The sequence below is a fragment of the Cyanistes caeruleus genome, chromosome 11 (genome assembly GCF_971803275.1).
Source record: "Cyanistes caeruleus chromosome 11, bCyaCae1.hap1.1, whole genome shotgun sequence".
Classification (NCBI taxonomy): Eukaryota; Metazoa; Chordata; class Aves; order Passeriformes; family Paridae; genus Cyanistes; species Cyanistes caeruleus.
This window is the reverse complement of record NC_141711.1, coordinates 14,775,788-14,798,048: the sequence shown is the minus strand read 5'-3', so window position 1 is coordinate 14,798,048 and position 22,261 is coordinate 14,775,788. Positions and strand designations below refer to the sequence as shown.

At 45.0% G+C, this 22,261-nt stretch overlaps 1 long non-coding RNA gene across 3 annotated transcripts in view; it reads right to left on the bottom strand.

The window, feature by feature from the left end:
* The window catches only part of LOC111935162 (uncharacterized), a 144,472-nt gene that overhangs the window by 82,096 nt on the left and 40,115 nt on the right, over window positions 1–22,261 (bottom strand). The window contains exons 7-8 of one of the 3 annotated variants that reach the window (XR_015274850.1): window positions 10,466–10,519; window positions 5,490–5,593 (exon numbers count right to left, since the gene is read on the bottom strand). This is a non-coding gene — a long non-coding RNA (uncharacterized LOC111935162). Of the gene's footprint in view, window positions 1–5,489; window positions 5,594–10,465; window positions 10,520–11,004; window positions 14,214–22,261 lie in introns of those variants that run through there. The other 2 variants (XR_015274848.1, XR_015274847.1) reach the window with 2 other exon arrangements.

The following is a 22,261-nucleotide window of genomic DNA, read 5'->3' as shown; positions in this document are numbered from 1 at the left end:
GGAAAGCAATGTCTGCTCTGAAGGTACTGATGGAATGTGCAGGAGGATTTCAGGTGACAAGTGGTTATGCCAGGAGCTGTGTCAGGTGTCAGTCAATCACAAACGTCCTTGTAGGACATGGACAAGGAGCCAATCTCCCCTCAGCCCGGAGAGCAGCATTGCTAACACACGCTGCTCTGGCTGCCCTGTCAGCTACATGGGCATGTTCACCTGAGCCACAGTCAGTAGAGATCAGTGCCTGGCTGGTGTGATTTACATCATGCCAGACTTCAGGAGAATGGGTATCAACTGCAAAGTCACTAGAGAGAACAAAAGTCAAGACTTAGCCACAGGCTGTTCGATATTTTGGTGTCCCCAGAAACATCAGAAGATCTAAAGACATGACACTGTGGTTTTGTTCAGCAGCTGAAATCTGATTTCTTCCCAAGTTTTGTCTTGTGGGCTTCCACAATTTTGAACAGGAGCTGCTTCCAAGGAATAGGGGAAACTGCCAGTAGCATTCCTAACACCAGCTTATATGGCCAGTACCATCCCATAAAAAGAGGTGACAGAGATGAGTTACATCCCCCACTTCATTCACACACTTGCCATTAAAGCACCATCCACAGGTTTTCACCTTGCCTCTATCCTACAGAGTTCACATGTTGCTCAGGAATGACACCCCTGTTGCACTTTTAAGCATCTCCAAAGCCTGATCCTAAAACCACTGTATGCAGGGACTGTATCTTTCAGAGGCTGAACTTCCCAAAAGGAGAAAGCTCAGGTATAAATCTGCAGAAATGTGCCGTGTTGAGTAGAGGCACCAACAGGCTCAGGAGACTGCCCTCAACCCCCTTGAATGTGCTGTGCATTCTCTCCCAGGACAGGTTCACCCCCACTCTCACAATGAATAAAAACACTGCTGAGTACATTCCAGCAGCTCAGTGTGGTCCTCTCACTGAATTTTACTGTCCAGGTTCTTTGCACACCTGCATCTTGCCTCAGTTTGGTTTGCTGCAGTCCTCCCTGAGCCACCACTGCTCATGTGAGTGTATAAGTACCAGGACAAGCTTTACAGAAGTAATTTCTTTAAAATGAGCCATTTGTATTCTGCTCTGAGCTGAGGATCTTTGCCAGCAACACAAGCAAGAGACTTTTTTTCGGTCAGCTGGGCAGGCTTCTTCTGCTGGGACTTACAAGAGCTGATTTCAAGCTAGGTTTATTTCAATCTTGGTCAAGTCACTTCAACCCTCCAGAGCTTTTCTTTTCAGATCTACTTGTCTGCTGTTGACTATTAGATAAAGATAAACCTAGGCAAATTAAATAGCAGCTCTTTTAATTAGCTTTTTCCTCTCAGCAGTCATGGGAAATACTGTTTGCTTGCACAGCAGATATAACAAAATCCAAGGTGAATGTATTTTATTATTGATCTTGCACAGTTCATTGTGGTCACAATTCCCTCACTTAGAAATGGCAAGACAATCAAGGACTGGAGACGGCTTCTCAGCAGAGCCTCCCTTCTGGTTATAACCTGAAATGTTGTTTTAACTCATTCATCATTTGTTTGCTTTGCCTCTTGGCTAAGTACCTCACCCCACCCCTCCACATGACTTCTTCCTTTGGTTGACTCCATGCATGACTTGACTTCTAAACTTCCAGAGGTCACCTGGCACACAGGTCAGTCAAACATTAACTCTGCAAGCACCCTGGTGTCACCAGGACACCAGCTGCTCACACATCCTGGCTCACCAGTCACCAAGGTAGGTCATCCCACCCAGCACATTCAGGTACTGCCCTGCTGACTGCTCTTTCTGCTCCATCAGCAGGAGCCATGTGCCTTTGGGAAAAATAAAGGAGAACTACCTGCTCATCACACCAGTGAACACATTCTAGTCATCCTCCTGCCACTGATAGAGAAACCAGGAATCCCCCTCCCTAAATAATTAACAACGACCCTGAAAGCTCAGATTGGTTTCTGTTTGTATGTCTTTACCAGGCATTAGTGGCCAAAGCCTGAACTTAAACAACAAATACTTTACTACAGTCAGCACTGTTGTCATTGTGGGAGCTGTGTGGCCTCCAGAGATACCCACAGGGTGCCCTGACCTCGGAACAATGTCTGAGCTCAGAGGACAGGACTTTGCACCTGCCCATGCCTGCTTGGGACAGCCAGGCACATGGGTGAAAAGCTGAAGTCAAGACAGCTCCAGAAAGCACAGCTCAACAACCAAATCTGGGGAGAAGAGCTGAGACCATCAACGATCTGGTTACATGAAATAAAGCCCAGATTGTGCATGGGAGGGAGAGACTCATCATCCTCACTCCTGCTAAGACCTTCTGAAGGTGCTAATTGCTCTCTCTAGGAAACCACGTTCCCCAAACTCCAGTTATTTCAAGACACGTGAGCTTCAGCTCTGTTTTATCTCTGGTTGCGATACCAGGTGGGTGAGAAAGGATAAAACCAGAGAAGGTCTTGTGTTGTGTGACGGAGGCAGTGACGCATATCAAACAGAAAACTTCAAAAGCCCTTATCCAGCTCAGAGCTGGGTGATGATGTGTCTCCTCAGAGAAAGCCGATAGCCTTGAGAGACAAAGGGCCCCCTGAGAGCCAGGAACGCCGCTGAGCCTCCCTGCCTGCCTTCATTAAAGCTTTGGGCCAGTTCCCAAAGAGCTGAGCTCGGCTGAGGCTGCTGCCAGAGGGGTAGATAAGAGCACAGAAAAGCTGCATCTGCAAACCCCTTCCTGCCACTCCCCCCCACCTCCCGGGCCTGCCAGTTGCACCAGCACATTAACCTCTTCTGCTGCCCACCCTTGGTTTTTTCTTCCCATGTCTGCTTTCCACCATCACAAGAACCCCCAGATACAGAGGCTGCACCAAAGCACAGCAGCTTTCATTTCAGGCTTTGAACACCATCCCAAAAGCACCACTGTGTCAGTCTCAGTGGTGGTTTCATCCAGGACACACAAACCCAATGAGCACAGACTGGAGAGAAGGCACAGGTGGTCCAAGGGCAGGGCCAGCTTCAGGCAGAGACCTGTGAAATAATCACACAAGAGTCATGCTGCAAATTCAGACAGGAAGGGAGAGGTATCAGATCCCACCAGAGCCCTGAGGAGGACTTGGACAGGCAGGCTTCTCTTACTCATCCTATAGTTCATCTGGGAGAGAACTTCCTTCGCTTTCCATTGCACAATTATCACTGCCACATCTTCAAGTATCTTAAAATGTGTCTTGGAAAACCTTCCTTTTTATAATTACCAGGATTTTAAAATAATTTATCCATTTGTCTTAATCAATATCATGAACAAGGAGTTTTTGAAACTGTGATTTGGCCTGGAATGGGGACAGAATATCAAAGAGTCAATACAGTAAGAGATGAGAAAATATACAACCACCTGTATGTTGCACAGTTTTTTCATGGGAAACCCACCATTTTGTATTGCTGGATCCTTTGCAACCCAGGGTAGAAAGGACACACACCAACAAAATCCTGGGTGACAAGTTTTGACCTTAAACTTGCATCAGCATGGGCAGATTACAAAGCAGGCAGCTGTGACTCTCCTGAGGTTACCCTTCCTAATGACCCTCTCTCCAGAGAGCACTTCTCCCTCAGGCACACACAGAGGTGTCACAGAAAAGCCAGCACTGCTGGTGGACACAACTGAGGCACAACTTTTGGGCTCTGGCAAAGCCTCATGAAGATGTGGTGCATTCCCAGCACAGTCCACAACCCTGACACCCAGTGGCATCACACTTCAACAGCCTCAGGCACTGCTCTCTTCTGTATCTGGGAACTTTCTTTCCTTTGGAGGCAGCAGCTTGATGAAAACTCAAGCGGCTTAACTAAATCTTGTGACTGACAATGTTCTGATGCCTGATGGGACCATGTTGCCTGTGACCTCTGCTTTCCTACCTGAGCCAGAGCTGCCAACACACTCAGAGTGGTTCCCCATTCAGAGGGTTTAAACCAGAACAAGGGTAGGGTTAGATACTGGGAAGAAATTCTTCCTTGTTTGGGTGGTGAGGCCCTGGCACAGGTTGTCCAGAGAAGCTGTGGATGCCCCATCCCTGGAAGTGTTCAAAGCCAGGTTGGATGGGACTCTGAGCTACCTGGGCTAGTGGGAGGTGTCCCTGCCATGAGCAGGGGGTTGGAACAAGATGGTCTTTAAGGTTCAACCCAAGCCATTCTATGGTTCTGTGATCACCAAGCACAGCTACAGGAGGTGACTTTCTTCTCTCTCTGCATTTTGGAGACAATATTTCAAAGAAAGCTGCTTAAAGCAGCCAAACCAGCAAGCTCCTCTCATTAAAAGGGAGCTGCAGCTTTACCAGATACAGCTGCCATACCCCTGGCAAGCACTGCCTGCAGCAGTGCCAGGTCTGAGCTCGTGGTAATTAATATTTTTAGACAGGTCACACTTCTGATGCATTTTACAACAGACAGAGAAGGATAACTGTCCAAAGCCCAGGTGCTTTGGGACTTAAAAGGAGTCATCCTAGAAAGCCAACTGCATCAGGTTACTCTGGATGCTGAGTTTTACATGAAAAGGAGACCAGCTATTCTCTAGGGGGTTATCTACAAGCCCTTTCCATTAATTGCTTCGTTAGAGTCTTGCAGAGAGAGTTCTGGGCACACAGGCATTAAAACCTAAGAAATGCACCCTGCTGGCAGGTGGAATTGCTGGCCAGAATCTGCTCACTTTGCATTTGCTTCCAAACTTGAAGCTGTGCCCTAAAGAAACCACAAAGCAATCATTCTTCAAAGAGAACCTCAACAGGGGGACAGGATTGGTTTGGCTTTCCTTGTTGCTTTCCAAAGTCCCAGAAAAGAGAGGATATTATTTGTCTATGGAAATCTCATATGCAGAGTTACATCTGCAGAAAATAATAAAGAGAGCATTGATGATAGAAAATCCAAGAAATAGCTCCAAAAGCTGTGTGGTCATGGAAAAACTACTATTTTTCTTGACTGTAAACACATTTAGGGAACATAAAAAATGCAAAGAATCAGGTTACATTACAGATCTGTGACTGCCCAGCTTATTTTACACACATGCAACTCTCAGCCTTTCAAGGTACAGCTCAAATTCTGCAGTGATCTCCAAAAAACTGAGAAACTTCCAAGCCTGAAAAAATCCTGTCTTTTGGTCTTGAAGCCAGCTGAGACCCTTCACAAGATTTTCTGACCAGTTAATACAGCAGCTTAAAATTAACATGGAAGCAACTGAGTAGTTTTGATGGAACCTGACAAGCTGGTACAAGAACAGACTGTTGAGTGGGTTTTTAAACTTTAAGTCCGAGGATTTCTTTGAATCTAAAATGAAAGCAAAAAATGCCACGGTTGTAAAATCCCGTAAGATGTTTTGAAATTATTTGAAGGGCTCCTTATAAGCCAAAGACTTTGAGTTTCTCAGAATCTAAGTTTCTAGCCCTTTCTCATGTTAACAGTCAGGTTCTGGGCATGATTGTGGAGAAAAAGGGGATTCCAATTCTTAAAGAAAATACTCACAGCAAAAAAAGATGGTGCAATCCATGTATCCAGTTTTTTGAAAAATCAGGCTAATTTTTCTTTTCTTTTTTAGATATGTAGGGCCTAGACACAAAGCTTGAAAGCTGGAAGGGAAAACAGTGCAGTGAAGAAGAAGGCCATTCCATCTTTCTATTCAGATGTAGCCCAACCCCAAGTTCTTGTGGTAAGCACTCATGACACTAATTTTTAAAAGTCCATTTACGTATTTTGGAGAAAAAGCAGAAATGAAAGCAACGTGAACTATTGGGGAAAACCAGCTGGGAGGGGAAAGAGTTATAAATTCTTGGTACAAGCCTTACATCCTATTCAGCAAGGGAGCTGCCCAGAGGAACACAAGCTACTTGTATAAGAGACAGTTTCACCCACTCAGCTCAAGGTGATTTTGAAGCACAAAAAATGCACCAGTAGAACACAGAATTTCCTATACTCTGCTCAAAGGAGCAAATGTTCAGTCAGAGGAGTATTCAAACAGAGTGGATGGCTGCCAAGGCACAAGTTACATGGGTACCCAAAATAAAAACACCTGCAAGGTGCATTTTTGAAAGCAGACCTCTTTCTGGAAGACACATTAAGATGCAGGAAGTACTTTGACAACAGTAGTTTATCAGGGCAATCTGTTAGAAGCATCAGGTGAGTTAAAAGAAGTGACTTCAGAATTATTACACTGAATATAGTTGATACATATGGGAGAGAGAATTCAGCTCTGCACCTCTCCTAGAAATTATGTTTTTTTATTTTTCCATGCCAGGTCCCTTTTACTTGTATCCACTCATTCTCCCAGCATAATGGCATCCATCTGAATGAGGAAAAGCCACTTAGAAACCCTTCAGATTTTCCTGGGTTTTTGTTGTTGTTGTTGTTGTTTGCCATTACTTTGTTCTTAAATAGTCTTCTAAAAATTGTTTGCTTACATTGCAACCTCTTCATAGTTGACATTTCTGCCAACAGGAAAATGAGGAAGAAAGGACTTTGCTACTAGAGAAGAGGGAAAGGATTCAGGTCCAGTTACTGGCTACCCTAGAGGAGCCCTTTTTTGAGGCAAATCAACTTGACAAAGATTTTCAAAATACTCCATGTTTCAGAAATAGATCAATGACCAATATAAAACCAATATTTTCAGGAACCTGAAACCAGTATTTGATATTTATAGGAACATCACACCTCACCATCTATCAGCCCCTAAACTGCTTGCAGACTTCATCATACCTACCCTGCCTTCCTGGGAGGGCTTTAGGAGCATCCTTCGTATCAATGGGATCATTTTACCATTACTACACATTAATTTTTAGCAGTTTCCTGAAGCCTATGGCTTTGCACTTCACAAACATCCCTCAAAAGCAAAACTAAACTCCATCACCTTTGTGCAAGGCCAAAATCCAAACTGGCACCTACATGATATGAAGGTGGCTGAAATGCAAACTCTTGTTCCCACTGAGGATGCTCAAAGAAATGCAATAAAACTGTCAGACATCCCCTCAAAAGGAAAAACAAAGTCCTCCAAACACAGATCCAGTACAGCATCATGTGGAAGTCAGAAATCACCGCTCACCACGATGATGTGACTCATCACCTGATGGACGAGGCAAGGACAGCAGAGCTAAAAGAGGAGCGATGAATGCTCTTCAAATCAGCCAGAGACAGACTTGGGATGCTGGGGGAGACAGCACAGCCTGTTTGCCATCACACCCCACATGACAGATCTTATATGAATCCTTTCCAATTAAGAAAGGAGGTGGAAAGGTACATTTTCTCTCCAATGCAGAGCTGGAGAGCAGGAAGCTCACAGCCCCTCCTGCTCTCTCCACCCCAGTTCCTTCACCTGGCTGTAAGATGTGCAAATGTCACAATGCACAGGCTTTTGCTCCAGCCACTTCATCCTCTCTGTGTCTCTGGATCTATGAGCAGCATTTTCTTGGTGAGGCTTTTAAGGCATCTCCTGCTGCACAGTCCTATTTACCTTGTATTCCTTATGGTCTGACATGAGCCCGACTTGTGCACACAACTGGCTCCTTTCAGCCATGATGCTTTTAGAGTAATCATTTCATGCTTTCCCAAGGTGTTAGTTTAGCAAACACTGTGTGTTTGTCACTTAGCCACAGCACAAATCACAGCACACTGCTCACACTCTTTCCTTTCAGATGGGGAGATGCAAGACTTGCCAGGAAGCCAACAGAGGGTGCTGGGCAGACGGGAGCTGCAGGGAGAGGCTGCACCCCAGTCCCTTTGCAGATCTGGAAACCCTCCCTTTCGAATGTCTGAAAAAAGCTTGCAGCTCCACCACAGAATAAAACAAAAAACACTTCAAAACCAGCAACTGCATTGGAGCAGGTGGATAGTGAGCCGGATGGGATGCCCTCCCACAACAATTTGTGAGGTTTTAAATATCTCCGCTCAGAGAAACTAAAAAGTCAAAAAAATCTCACAATTTCTCCAGAAATAAGAATGCTGGGGGAGGAAAAGAGGAAGAGAACATTTTGTTTCTATTCATTTTCAGGAATTCCATTTCAGTTCCAACATTTTTTTTTAACCTTCAATTAATGCTAGCTATCAAAATGAAGCAGCATTTGGACCTAAAAACATTGAAACTTTGCCATTTAGAAAAGGTCAAACAGTTTTCAAAACATTTTCGTCCAATATTTTTCAGCAACTGAAATTCATCAAAACCAACATTTTCCCACAAAATTGTTCTGTCTCAGGCAATTGGCATTTTCTGAGGCACGATGCTCTTTGGGGGATCTCCTCGCCAGCCCAAGGGGCTGCTCCATCGCTTTTGCCACCAGCTGCTCCCTTCAGCAGGCAGCCCCTGCTGTCCTGGCAAACCTTGGTAACAGGACAGGCCCCAGCTCAGGAGATCAAGCCAATCCAAGTCTGACACCAGGCCTGGATATGCACATCCACAGGGGTCACTACATTCCTCCCTATCTCAATGATTTATCTGCATTTTGTATCTGTTTCATCACCCAAAATGCAGTCACCAGGCAGAGGAGTAAAAGGAAAGATCCCTCACAGAAACCTGCAAATCTCAAACACCTGCTTATGCATGGATGGGATTTACTGACAAATGACTGTAAAACAGGAAAGCTGCACAGCAAGGACTTCACTGCAGATACAGAAGGTACTTCCACGGGTTGTGAGCAGTTACACAGAGCCTGGCAGGCTCTGACTCCATGCTAAGAGGTGTCTGGCTCACAGTCAACTCCATCTTTGCATAGGCAGACAAGCTCAGGTTTGTCTGTGCTCATCTGTGTAGACATAAGTAACATGCTGGGGCCAAAGTCATAGTCCATAAACAATCTCCATCAGAGCACAGCAAACCACATCAATTAAAGGAGAAGAGACTGAAGCCTTCAGCAGGAATTTACCAGGGGCTGCGTCAACAGGAATGCAGACATACACCTGTGCTGCCAGTGTTGGCTGGCATGAGAAGCAGGAGTAGCACCAAACAACAGCCACAGACTTCCTCAAAATTATACAGGACTATTAAAATCAAAAGGCAGAAATGCCTGTTCTCTTCTCCACATGCACTTCTCTCCCCAGCCCAAGCCATTCAGAAAACAGTACTAGAAAAGAGCAGTACTGAAGGAGCCTTCACATTTCAATAGAAACTAAACAACATTCCCTCAAGAAACTGTCAGGATCTGGGGCTGCAAATTCAGCTCTCTACACCTGTCACTCTGTAATACAAACTGCTTCTAAAAATCCTCTTGCAAACACAGCCCTGAGGAGCTATTACAAGTGAGCAGGGCTAGGAACTTGCAAGGTCATCACCTGCTCATTGATACACAAACCCACAGCACTGTCCAATTAAAGCAGCCTCAACTTAAGCCTTGTTCTCCAGATCTGGAGCCTCCTTGCCAGACATCTACAAAAGAACTGGCTGTCAAAGGCTTTTGGGCTGTGCCAGTCACCACTGCCTGTAGGTGGGAAAAGTGTGCAAGGAAGGTCTTCATCAGGGACCTGTTTCCAGTAAATCCAGCTCTAACACAGAATGCCAGAGGGGTTTCTCTCGCACACAAAACACTGGACTCCTCACAGCACTCCAGCCAGAGAGCTGAAAAGGGACATGGCACACAGCCCTCCTTTACAGTATCACCACGGTGGCCTCAGCTCCAAGGGGGATACAAGCACACACAGTTTTCTTTCAGCCTGGAAAGAGAATAGAAGTCAGAACTGCAGGAACACAGTGTGGTGGGAACCAGGGCAGCAGATGGGAACTGGAGAATCTGGACAACACCAAGGTCACTTCTGCTTCCTTCAGCAAAATCCTAAATATGTGGCTCCAGCCCCCCCAAAATCTAAGTGAAGAACTGAGTGGACAGGTTATATCATCACCTCTCTGTGCTTCAGGTGATGGTGGTTCATATTACTGAGCAAACAACTGCTGCATGTAGTATGGAATGGGTATCCTGTGCTCTTGCAGAAAAATCACAATTCTTCTATGACTCAAAAAATTCATCACAGGGCTTTTCTAAGTTTCCAGGTCCTCCTTCAAGAGAAGTCCAATTCTCAAATCTAAGTCCAAACTGTGAAAGGGCTCAAAAAGGTTGTCAACCCTTCATCCCACTTTAGAGACCAGGTTTTTTCCCTGGTCACACACTCCCTGCAGAAATAATATTGCCCATGGTCCTACACAAGTCCTCAGGCAGCTCCAGAGAAATCCGGAGGGAAAGCTTCAAAGCCTTCTTGTAATAGATATGCTGCAGAAACAATCAAAAAACTTTGTGAGTTTTCCACTGAAGCAAGAACTGCTTAAGCCTTTTTCAACTAAAAAATGTGTGGCAAATATTTACCTATAGCCTTAGTTTCAGTTTCTTGAATGCTTCTAACAGTGTAAGTTCTTAAGCAGCACAGAACAATGCCCAAATCTAAACTGCATGTTGGATTTAGAGAAAAAAGCACTATGCTTTTCTAAGACAAAGGATGGCCAGAACTCCATTTCCAAAACCTGTTTTTACCTGATTTTTCAGATGCTGGTGTTCTTCTACCACTCCTGAGCCTTTAGTGGTCACCTGAAAGAAGGACACAAGAGTTACTTAGTCCCAGTTCTTCCTTATGTATTTTTTTCACAAGATGTAGGGATTACCAGTATGAGCAAGAGCTGGTTACCTCATATCCCCTCACATTCCCCTCTTCCCCAACCATTTGGATGGTGTTTTTGCCTCAGCAAAGGTAAGAGCAATCCTTTTCCCAATTCCAGCAAATCCATGAAGAGGCAGAGCTGGGTGCAGGTCCACAGCACAGGGATGCTGGAAGCAGAGCAGGTAGCACTGGGCCAGTCCCACCCTGCCTGGCCCTGGCCAAGGCTACTGGCCTTGGTTTGCTTGTACACCACAGGTGGAACAGAGAGGCAGCAAGAGGGGAAAGAATTAATTTGGAAGAGCTCTTGGCTCCTGCATCTGCACCTCATGCTTGACAGGATGGGGCTGGACGGAGAGAATTCAGCATGTTTATTCAGCATGTTTACACAGAGACTCTCTCTTTCCGGGAAACATTCAATCTGTGATGCCACCCAAAAGTACCTGGCACCTGGAGAAATGCTGGGCTGGGCTGACACTCAGCTGCTCCTGTGCTGGATGCACACCAGTGTTTGTGGAGGTGGTACTGGCCAGCTGCCTGGCACAGGGCAGCTGCAGAGAGGATTTATTTCTCCTCAGACTTAGCCCCTTTTGTAACTGCTGGGCCACGTTTTCCTCCCACCTGCTCAGGTAAGGAAGGTAAAAGGAAACTGTGAAAAAATGAATGTTTATGAATTTTACAAAAGAATTACCCTATCTTCCCCTCTCTTCTTGGTCAAACTCTCCACCCTGGGAGGAATTTTGGGCAAGTCATTGAGTTGGTTGGCGTTTTTTTTAGCAAATTTACACCTGAAGCATCCTGCAGGAAAAGGTAATTCCAGTTCTGAGATGCAAAATGTAATTTAAATGCTTTGCTTTGACCCTCATACATACAAGGACACCAGAATACTGCACAATCAACGTCTGAACAGTTTTGCAGGAACAACAGAGCCTCAGAAGGGGCAGGGATTTTGTGACACTGATAGCATTTTACTCAAGCCTGCTTTACCCATGGGACCTCTATCAAGTCTCATTCCTTGCAAACAGCAGGGTATGCCAGTGTAAACTGTTTGCTGAGGAGGTAAGAGTCTCCATTCAAGGAGGTGTTACTGCTGGGAAGCTGAAACAAAGGGATTTCTGTTGAAGTCCTATTTCTCCTCCAATACTTGTTCCACGCAGATAGTTTAGCTCTGCTGCACTAAAAAGACACTCAAAAACCAGCGTGAGGAGTGCCCAGGCTGATGAGCAAAGTCAGCAATGGGGGAGGGTAATTGGGAGCTGATTTGATGAACATTAAGAACAGGTTCATCATCTTGGATGCATTGCCCAACCAAGCACAAGTGACCTTGGAAACCAGGAAGTGAAAGGATAAAGGCAATGGCACAGGGCTAGCTGCAACCTCTGGACAAGGGAAGATGACCTGAGCCATCCACACAAAAGTTGTATCAACTGGTTGTTGAATACTGGACCCTGTACCACCAGAGCATCACCAGCTGCTCTGGTACCAAACCATGCTGGTGGCTGCACTCTTCTGCCAGGTACATCTCAGAAATTCTCATGAATTTACACCCATTGCATCAAAGCCCCTGAAAATTCCAAACTTCCGCAGTTATCGGAAGTTCATTTCATTAAAAAATCTTAATGTATGTTTTACAGGGTACAAGTGAGATTTCTCCTTCCCATATGGCAGGAGGGGGCGGGGGGTTTCCAATGCACAAACTATTCCTGGGAAGTTATAAAGCCAAATGCAGATTTGCTGGAAGAAAATGTACAGCTCAAAATCAATATGCACAGAAAAAGCCCCGCACAAACACACGCTGCTGAGTGCTGCAGGCAGCAAACCCTCCTGGCTGGGCAGGGAGCTGGAGCCCTGATGGGTAAAACACTTGTCCAGCTCTGCTCCTTTCAACCAGAGCAACTTTGCCAAGCATTTGTCTCCTTCATCACTTAAAAGCTGTTTGGGACTGGGCTGAAACAGGCAGACTGGGAGGTGAAATTGCCACATCTGGTCTTGGAGGCAGCCAAGCCAGAAGTCAAAGGCTTCTGGCCCCATGGCTGGGTTTTATTAGAGCACTAAAAAGGTACAAACAGGACAAGATAATTCCAAATAGAAAAAAGACAGGCATATCACATCAGGCAAATCAAGTTAAAAGCTCAGAAGTAAAATCTCTCTGCCTGTGTCTAATGGCTCCTGGGATGAATTCTGCTCTCCAGTTTATTCCAGCAACTTTTGGTGAGCTCCTAAGCACCACAAACCCCACAGTCTCTTCACCTGTCCTCTGCAGCTTCGTGGCCAGTCTACACCCCACATCCAAGAGGGTTCCCAGTGTTTGGGAGGCTGCAGGTACGTATTTTGGCTCCCATCCTCCTGCCTGGTGCCCCACTCTCTCAGGCAGCCCAGCATCCACTGACACTCCTGGGAGAGCAGCAGTCTAGGGCTCAGTGTAGGCAGGAGCTCAAATGAGTGTGCTTTCATCCCAGATCACCCACAGCAGAGGGGTGAGCTCCCTCACATCCTGGGGAATTTGGAGGACAAAAGTGGTGCAGGATGGGACAGGGCTTTTCCCCAGCCTCCAAGTTGTGCTCCACAGCTGGGCTCCAGGATGGCACAGCAAGGCTTTGACCCATTGTCCTGCACAGCAGCACTACTTGAGGAAGCTCCCAACTTAGTCAGCAAGTGATGCTGGGGTACAGCCTGCCAGGAATTCCCCAAGGAGATTTCTCAGAGGGCTGATTCACTGAGGTCTAATCCAGCCATGGGAACAGAACAGCTTCAGCAAATCTCCCAGTTTAACATTTTGGGAGGGGGAGGCGTCTTGGAACAGGCCAGAACTGTTCTTGTTTTAGGTTTGGGTACCTTATGTGCCTTTTCAGCTGCTGCCAGCCAGTATAGATTTTTTTTTATCAATTACCAGGAAACATAAAACTACAATAAAACTCACTGCAGTTTGGGAGAAAAATACTGAAAATCAAAAACTTCAAACAATCTTACATCATGAGAAAACTTCCTCTTCAAATCCATCCCTCTGATCCAAAAATGAGAATGAGACTGCACGAACGTTTGTAACTCCCAGAGAGACTGACTCTTTCCAGCAAAGTCTACAGTCATGGACTGAAACACGTAACGACAGAAGATAGGACAAAGGATATGAAAGTAAGGAAATAAGGCTCTGAATTTTCTAAGCAGCTGTTTATGTTGGTAAGTCCAAATTCAATCAGACTGCTCCCAGACCAAAATTTTGGGTTGAAGCTGAGACACTGGGTCAGAGTCTAGTCAAAGATTTGATCTCTTTGAGCAGTTTGCTGGTGGCACGTGTTAGAACAAGGGAACAGCCTCAGGGCTACTTTAACTTCATGTGGTCACTGTGGTCTGGACTGAGGGATTAGGACAACACAGAGCCAGGCTTCACCCCAGTGGAGGCAGTGTTCAAGGAGAGGCAATTCCAGTCTGTGTCATCAGTAGGAGGAACAATGGTGCAACGGCCTCTCCCCAGACTTCTCTCTGCAGGGCAGATAAAGCCAGCCTTAAAAATTCCCACAGGAGGTTTAATGGCCTGATTACCCTGGGAAGTCTGGCTTTCGTGGCTACAGTCTCCAAACAGGTCCAGCCTTCACCAGCAGCAGCTGATTTCCTAAGGAGTTCTGTGCCCTGCATAGCAAAGAATAACAATGAGGAAGCTGTAGGAAGAGAAGGAGAGTGGAAGGGGAGAGACCACTGAAGCGGCTCAACTTTCCTCAAGTTATAATAAGGGTAAAACTCAGAAAGGGAGCATGAAGCAATCTGAAAATCAACACAGATGGAAAAAAGGATGTTTCTGCCATTATGATCTCTGGCAGAATCCTGTTTCTCTGCCACAGATTTCTTGTATGCTCCGGGCAAGCTGTTACTATTATTTTGCCTCTGTGCAGTCTCAGCCCAGAGAGACAGGAGCATAACTACATTATTTGTGGAGGACATAATCTCCATCCCAGTGCAAAACAGACAGGCTGTGGCATTGCAAGGGAGCAGGTACCACGACACCCCTCACATCCAGTGTCATCCTGCAGAAACCATTTGACTGTGATTTCTGACCCACTGCCCATTTTTCCCACCCAGCAAAACTGTTGATTAGGAAAGTAAATGTGGATAGTCTGGGTGGATGGTAACTTCACACCAGGCTGTTGTAAAGACACAGGAAAATAAACTCATCAACAGAAGGTACAACTGGAACATGATACTTCAGTTTGATGGTTATCTAGAGCTACCTGCACTAGGTAGGTCTTTCCAGGGACATCGTGCCCTTTCTGGCCCACAGCTGTCACACACTGAGCCTCCTTCACCCTGCTAGCACAGGCATTTCAGAGACCCACAACCTTGTGGATTTGTGCCTGCCCACAAGCAGCAATTCTGTCTACTAGTGTGAATAATTTCAACTCTCAAGGAAGCAGAGGAAAAACAACTCTGTCCCTTTCTCAGAACTGGTGAGGGAAGTACTTCCAAGTACACCAGCTAAGGAATCACCTCAAAACATTTCTGTGAGACTCAAAGGAAATGCATGCTAGAGACCTGCTTGTAACAGGAAAATACACATGGAAAGTTCTGTACTCAGAGCAATGAGGTTGGTTGAGTCCTGCCAATCCACCAAAACGAAAGGTCTGCTTAATTCTAGCAAGCTTTCTCCCTTTTTATGAAAAAAAAAAAAAAAAAAAAAAAAAAAAAGGGAGGTAGGGAGGGGGGTTAGTAAGCTATGGAAAAGTCCCCAGATGATGAGGGTCAAGGGGAGGTATATGTCAGCAGGGACAACTAAACAGCTTGAGTTTCTGCTTGTTTACTTGTTTTAAACAGGTTAGTTCTGCATAAGATCAGTAAATAAAAAGCCTACATCCACCATCCCATAAATTGCAATCAGCTAATTAAGTCATAATATTTGTGATTCAATATACACCATGCAAAGGGAAACATTAATGAATTTTACAATTATACAACAAGCAAGCCAAGAACATTACTTGTCAGATAGCCTCAGAAATTCATTAAACAGTCCTTTAAGAGAAGTGGCTCAAGTGCAGAGCATTAAAATGATAACAAAACCTATTAAGAAGCCTTTTTAATTAAGCACATACTTGCTGGCACATCTGACACTTATACAAGGTGTTTATGCTAAGACAAATAAAGTCTTTAGTTTTCTGTACAGCCAAGGAGATGGTAGACAAGTCTATTCTTAAAACACAAAGATAACTCTGTGACTAAGCAGCCAAATACCATACTGTGGAAAAATCTATACAGGCACTAAGGGAATTGTGGATCTTTTCTGTAAAGGCCTAGATGAGCCTTGTGTGTGCTCTGAAACAGCTGAGTGACACAGTTTGACTCAGAGTCATGCCACAGATATCTGTGACATCCCACAGGAGGATGGAAACAGCTCATGCTGGGCTGCTCGGGTTTAAAAGGCTGCTCTTGAGGAACACAAACACCAGCAAACACCAAGGGGTGGGTTGGGCCAAGGAGGGAGCTCCTTGCACCCGTGCAGAAGGGACCGAGAATCAGAGAGACCTTGTGCCTCCCTAGGGCACATTGTAGCCTTGTTCTGCACCTTCATTTTCTCTCCTGCTTGTGTTGCATGAACTGCAACACACTGAACCCTGTGCAAGACAGGATTTATCATTTTAACAGACATGCTAGGGGTGGCTCTTACACAGATCTATCACACAGTGATGCCTGTGAGGAACAAACTGCCTGGCAGCACAGAACACCCATCGCTCACTCCCTCAGAGCCATGACAGGGACAGAACTCTAAATACATTCCAGTCAAACCACCCACGTGCTCCACATGCTCTGCAAAAAAAACAACAAAAAAACAAAATACCATTTTATACTCTTCACCAGAAACATTTCTCTTCCTCTCCTGTCCTTCTCCTGCTGCTCCTCTTTGTCGTCGATCATTACGTACAGTACACGCATCTTAGTTTATTACAAGCTATTGCTTAAGCATCATCTCACCAGTACTTTGGGGAAGTTTTATTGCAACTGACCCACCAACACTCAAGTCTATACAATATTCTCAGAATACACTGTAATTTATCCTTGAAACAAAGCAGTTGAGCCAGCAGACTCCAGGAACTTCAATTAAAATCAGTCTGATCCCACCTCCTGCCCACGGGCACGAGTCATCATCTGTCAGCTAAATAAATTTGTGTTGGAGAAAGTCGTCTCATTTGCTTGTTTGGATGCAATGACCTTGGTTTAATCCCTGTACATTCAGTTAGGAGTTGGACTCAATGATCCTTGTGGGTCCCTTCCATCCCAGAACATTCTGTGAATTCTCTGAACTTCCCTCTTGCTGCTGAGCTTCCTGATCAACACTTTGGCTGCAGGGTTTTCACACAGGTTTAGCAGATCTCACTGCTATAAGCAGATTCCTGTAACAGCCTGTGCTTCTCTCCTGCTTGGCCCTATCCTTGTTCTCCTGGATTTTTGTACATGAGTTTGGGACTCCTGAGTGTGCAATTCCCCTGCTGACCTGGGCACCACCCTCTACCTTCCCAGTTTCTTTGTCGGCAGCTTTACTTTACTGGGAGAGGACCAGAAGCTACCTGCAAAAAGAAATCATTTTCCTTCCTCAAAACATTCTCACAGGGCAAGTTTTCCCATCTCTCAATTTCTGCATTTTGAAAACTCCAGCTCCCTTACAGCTTATCCAGATGACACCTGTGTCTCCACAGTTTTTCCCAGTCCTACAGACCTGTGCATCCTGCAAGCAAACAGCTCCATAAGTAACTCAGAGTTTGGCATCCAGCCCCTAGTGCTGTGTCTGGGCAGGAGCTTGCACAGCATTCCCTGCTGCCATGTGGTCTGTCTCTCCAGCATCCAACACTGCCCTCTTCAAGACCTCTACATGACCTGACATTGTAGAGTTTCCTGAAGCACCTCATACAAAAGCATGGCCAGAGAAGCTCTGACTTCCCCTTAACCTGGGCAGCACTCAGGAACAAAAGGCCAGGAACAGGCCTGTCAGTCGATCAACTTGGGCAAGAAGTCAAAAGGCAAGTACCAAAGAAGTGGAATTACACCTGAAGAAGGGCTGAGAACTGGAGGGGAAGGTAGAGCTCTTTCCCCATATACAGATAAAATAACCAATCAATAAAATCCAAATCACTGGTTCACTCTCAATCAGCATTTAACTCGGGAGTTCTCAGGGCTTTGATGATTCCAAACAGCAACCAGGACAACACCATGGCTTGGCCACAGCCTTTAGGGTCACACACAGGCCCAGAGATTCAAACTGTTTAGTGTTTATCAGTCTGAGACTTAAAAAAAAATAAAATAGTCTGAATACACCAGTGCTGACAGAATCACTGCATTTCAAACGCCTTTCTAAATGGTTATTTACAAACCTAAGGGAAGTGCCCTATTGGTAAGCATTTCAGACAACCTTATTTAGATGTACCTGGGTCTAGGGTCACCATCAAGCAGAGCAGGGGAAACCTGATCCCCCCTATAATTCCTCAAAGTATGCATGGCATGCTTTTCTCTCCTGGCATTTACAGCCAAGAGAGAGGTGCTGGTCGGCAATCGCTGGCAATGAAAGGTGGAGGTTTCTGCCCAGGATTTTGCAAAGCAGCTCAGTTCAGTCACCCATGGCTTGTCCCCTTCTTCCTGGCTGCTGGGCTGGCAAAGCCAGGTATAGTCATTGCTTGGGCTCACACCTTCTAAGCCATCTGCTGTCACTGCTGCTCCCTGGTCTCTGTTCTGAAAGGAAAGCAAATTTCTGTGCAGTGGTTTTAAAACTAGAGTGCAGCTGCAGCCTGAAAGCAACCCCAGGCTGACCCCACTCAGCTGAGGGGTAAAATTTGTACAATAGTGACAGTAGCTGGCAAGAAGAAAAGTCCAGATGAGGTTAGGCTAAAAGCTTAAGGAAACCTATTTTACAAACATTAGTTGCCATCTTCCTTGAACACAATAGCTGAAGGGCTCCTCCAGGGATTCTGGTCTTTATCTCAGTGCAGTCTTCTTATCAGGCAAGACATCAAAAAGTCCTGAAAGTCCAGAGGATTCCCAAGTAATAGTTCCCTGCATTATCAGAACTCTCCATCTCTGCATCACCTACACTGATGCAAAGTTAATTGAATAATGAAAGCAATTCAAATTGCCCACAGCTTGTTCCTATCTCTGCTTTCAATTTCCTCCCAATTGAGGCTGATTGAGGAACGTCTCACCTCTCTCCTGGTACCAAACTTTAGGCCAAGAAGGAATTTTCCCTGGAAGACATTGTCCAGGAGAGCTGCATTTCACCCCTTCCTCTCCAGCGTTCAAGTGTTTTCCAGGACAGTGGGATGGATTTTTCCTCCAGCACAGCCATGAGTGCCCTGTGTTTCTCCTGCTCTCCTTTGTGTTGAAGAATTGCCCTTTCAGACTTTTTTTGATCTAAAGATTTTAAGGTAACTGAAGTGCTTTGTGAAAGAGGCAGCTCAAAATGAAGCATTTTTCTCCGCTTTCCACCATTTCCACCAGTTTCACTGAGAGAATAAGTCTATCAAAGTGATTTTAGACTGCAAGCCCCTGCTCAGCAGAGCTGGCAAAAAACATTTTGAAAACCAAAATTCACAGGTCCTGTGCTTTTCACCATTTGAATCACAGGGGAAGAAAATAAAATCACGATGATCCAGGGACAGAAAAGCAGCTCTGCATGGTGGATGTTTTCCAGAGCCAATGTCTCAAGCTCACAGAAGTTGTTGTTTAACCTATGTTTTCCCTGAAACTCTCTTAACATAATTCAACAGTACAATTATCTCTGAGTATGTTAACATGGGTGATGCACTCAGTGATGCTTTTTGGTTATTTGGGGTGTATTTATAAATTTTGAGCTCTTGTTCAGTTTTAGGGCTAGACAGTCTTCATACGACAAAGAAAAATCTAGCAATTATCTTCTCTGGTTTTGGAGCTGGAGGCAGTGTGACATGCCATGCAGCAACACCTTAAGCATTTAACACCTCCTATCATCTAGAAGCCCAGTTCTGGCAAAAATGCAATTATCATTTTCAATTTAACAGTCAGCATTACAATAAAAATTACTTCCTAGCACATTCATTGAGTAAGAAACAACAAAATGTCACTCCAGAACTTGTGCACTTGTGTGTTTCTAATTAATTCTGACAGAGCTGGTTGGGCTTCAAAGGTGAAAATCTGTTTAGTTCTCAGAGCAAGGAACTCTGGCAAAGACACTACAACTGAGGCCAGGATCAGGTACTGGCAATTCCACTGGACACATAGACCTAGGCTGGTTTATCTGGGGTCTGGGTAGAGAAATGACCCTCAGGTGCTTTTGAGGGCACAGATGGCAATGGAGCATCTCAGAACAGAGGGAAAAGCAGAGATAAAAGGCGATATACAGGAGCAAAGCCATAAAAGCTACAGGGGAAAGAAATCCTGACCTGAACAATTTGCATTCCAAACAGTACAGCTTTAAGAGATGAAAACCACATCTCACTTCCCAAAACTCTTGATGAAAAGAAAACAAACACAGTGAAAAAAATGCAGGGGGAATTTTGACACAGCATCGTTCTTATCAAAGCCTGGTACATAGATAAGACTGCTTTGGTCTTTCACAATAACCAAATTACAGTCTTTCCCTATAAACCCCCAGAAACATGGTTTCTTGCCAGTGATAAGTCTCATCCCTATTTGTACCTTTTTCACCCTGTTTTCCATACCCCCATAATGTTGTTTCACTGGGGAAATACTCTATAGGCCCCTAAAGAAAAGTGTCTCCCCATGACCAAAGCACCAACCATAATCCTCAAGACATTCTTCCCATTTTCTATACACTAAAACTTCAGTCCATTATCTCTTCTTGCACAAGCAAACACAAGCAATCAAAGCTCCCTTTCTTCCTCCTGTGGGTGATGGTTTGGAAATCTGATTTCCATTTCAGTAGTTCCCCTGAACTTACACAATGCCAAAAGGGAGCATTTCAATCATCTACTCAGCCTTTAAACAGGTACAAATTTCTTGTGGGATAGAGGGAAATAAAGGATTAAAAGGTCTATTAGCACATCTTGCTCAGCAACACAGGTTTTGGTGGGTCGTTCTTCTCCACCCAGGAGGGATCAGAGAAATCAATTACTATGAATCAGTTTGTATTTTTAAAGTGTTTTCTCCTGTGATGATACCATGGACAGTCCAGGCTGTAGGAATAAATCTTGACAGAGGAGTTCTGCAGTGCCTGAAGAGCTGAAAAATATTTTCCCAACACCAGGACAGCTTCAATGGCTTCCCCACATTAGAAATCCAACCTTAGGTAAGCTAGGGATAAATTTAGGATCTTATTTATAATCAGGGCAGGGATATGCAATATAAATTTGACTTGGGTAGAATAATGGCAGTAATAATATAGACAATATTTAAGATCTTTAAGGGAAGAAATTGCTAGACAAACTGAAAGAAAAAAGCAAACTAGGAGCAGAACACATTCTGGTTTTACAATAATTAAGTCACACAACACCCATTATCTGGGTAAGTGAATTTATGATTCACAAGGGATCACAAGAGCATTTTCTTTAGCTTTGAATCCAATTGTTCACATCTCCCCAGTTTCAGACGTCCAGTTTAATCTAGCTGGAATTTCAAGCAACACAACACCACTCTTCCTTTACTGTGTGGAATTTTTATTTCTTTTTTTTTTTCTGTAACAATAAGATTCATCAGCCCTGATTTGTCTCCACAATAGCTAGAAAAGCTTCAAATGAACCCTGTTTGAATTATTACTTTGACAAGTTGTAGGCTCTATGCATAGAATACCTGTAGAGCATACCTATGTAGAGCACCCAATAAAGCTCCTCTGAGCTATAGCTGGGATGCTGGGTCACCAAACCCCTTCCTTTGGGAATAAACAAGAGCGGGGCCCCCAGAGACAACAGCTGTCCCAGTTTACCCTTCAGTGACAAACGGGGATCTCCAAAACATCACGGACATCTCCCAGCCACCCCCAGGAGCACTCCTTATACTCCGCCCTCTGAAGTACATAGCATATGTGGGAGGATTTTTGCTATAAATCTCTGAAGGCTGGCAAGAGCTTGCAACCTTCAATATCTGCAATCATAGGTGAATTTAGGAGCGTATCAGAAAAGAGGAAAAAAGGGTTTCATGTACCATCCCCTCTCTACAGCTCTCTCCATCCCCCTGAGACAGCAACAGCCGGCAGGAGCTGCCACAGTCAGCTAAATGCCTCCGCATTTCCCAGCCCTTTGGGAGGAAACAAACAGCAGTGGCTGGAGCACCAAGGAGAGGGGTGATGTGGCAGTGCCTCTCCAAGGAAACCTCTGCTCCCTCCCTTGGGGCACTGCCCTAGGGCAGGAGGTATCACTGTGCTTAGGGGCCTCCCATGGGACAAGGCTACAGCAATTCTCTTTACACATTTTACAGCCTTATCAGGAGGCTTCACTTTCACAGGTGGGCTCTTGCCATGGTACATCACAAAACTTAGCTATCTAACCTGAGCATTTTTCTTCCCTTAGTCTGGTTTTTACTCTCAGAGGAGCCATTTCCCCCTGTCTGCTGATGTTTGTTATTATTTCTGCTCTGTAAATGCATCTATCATGATCTTTTCTTGCCAGGTGTGAGCAGTCACAAGTTCCTCATATTTTTCAGGGAACCTGTTTAGCAAGGATTCTGCAAAAGAATGGTTTCTCTTCTTGTCCTGGAAGTGTCACAGTACAGGGCAG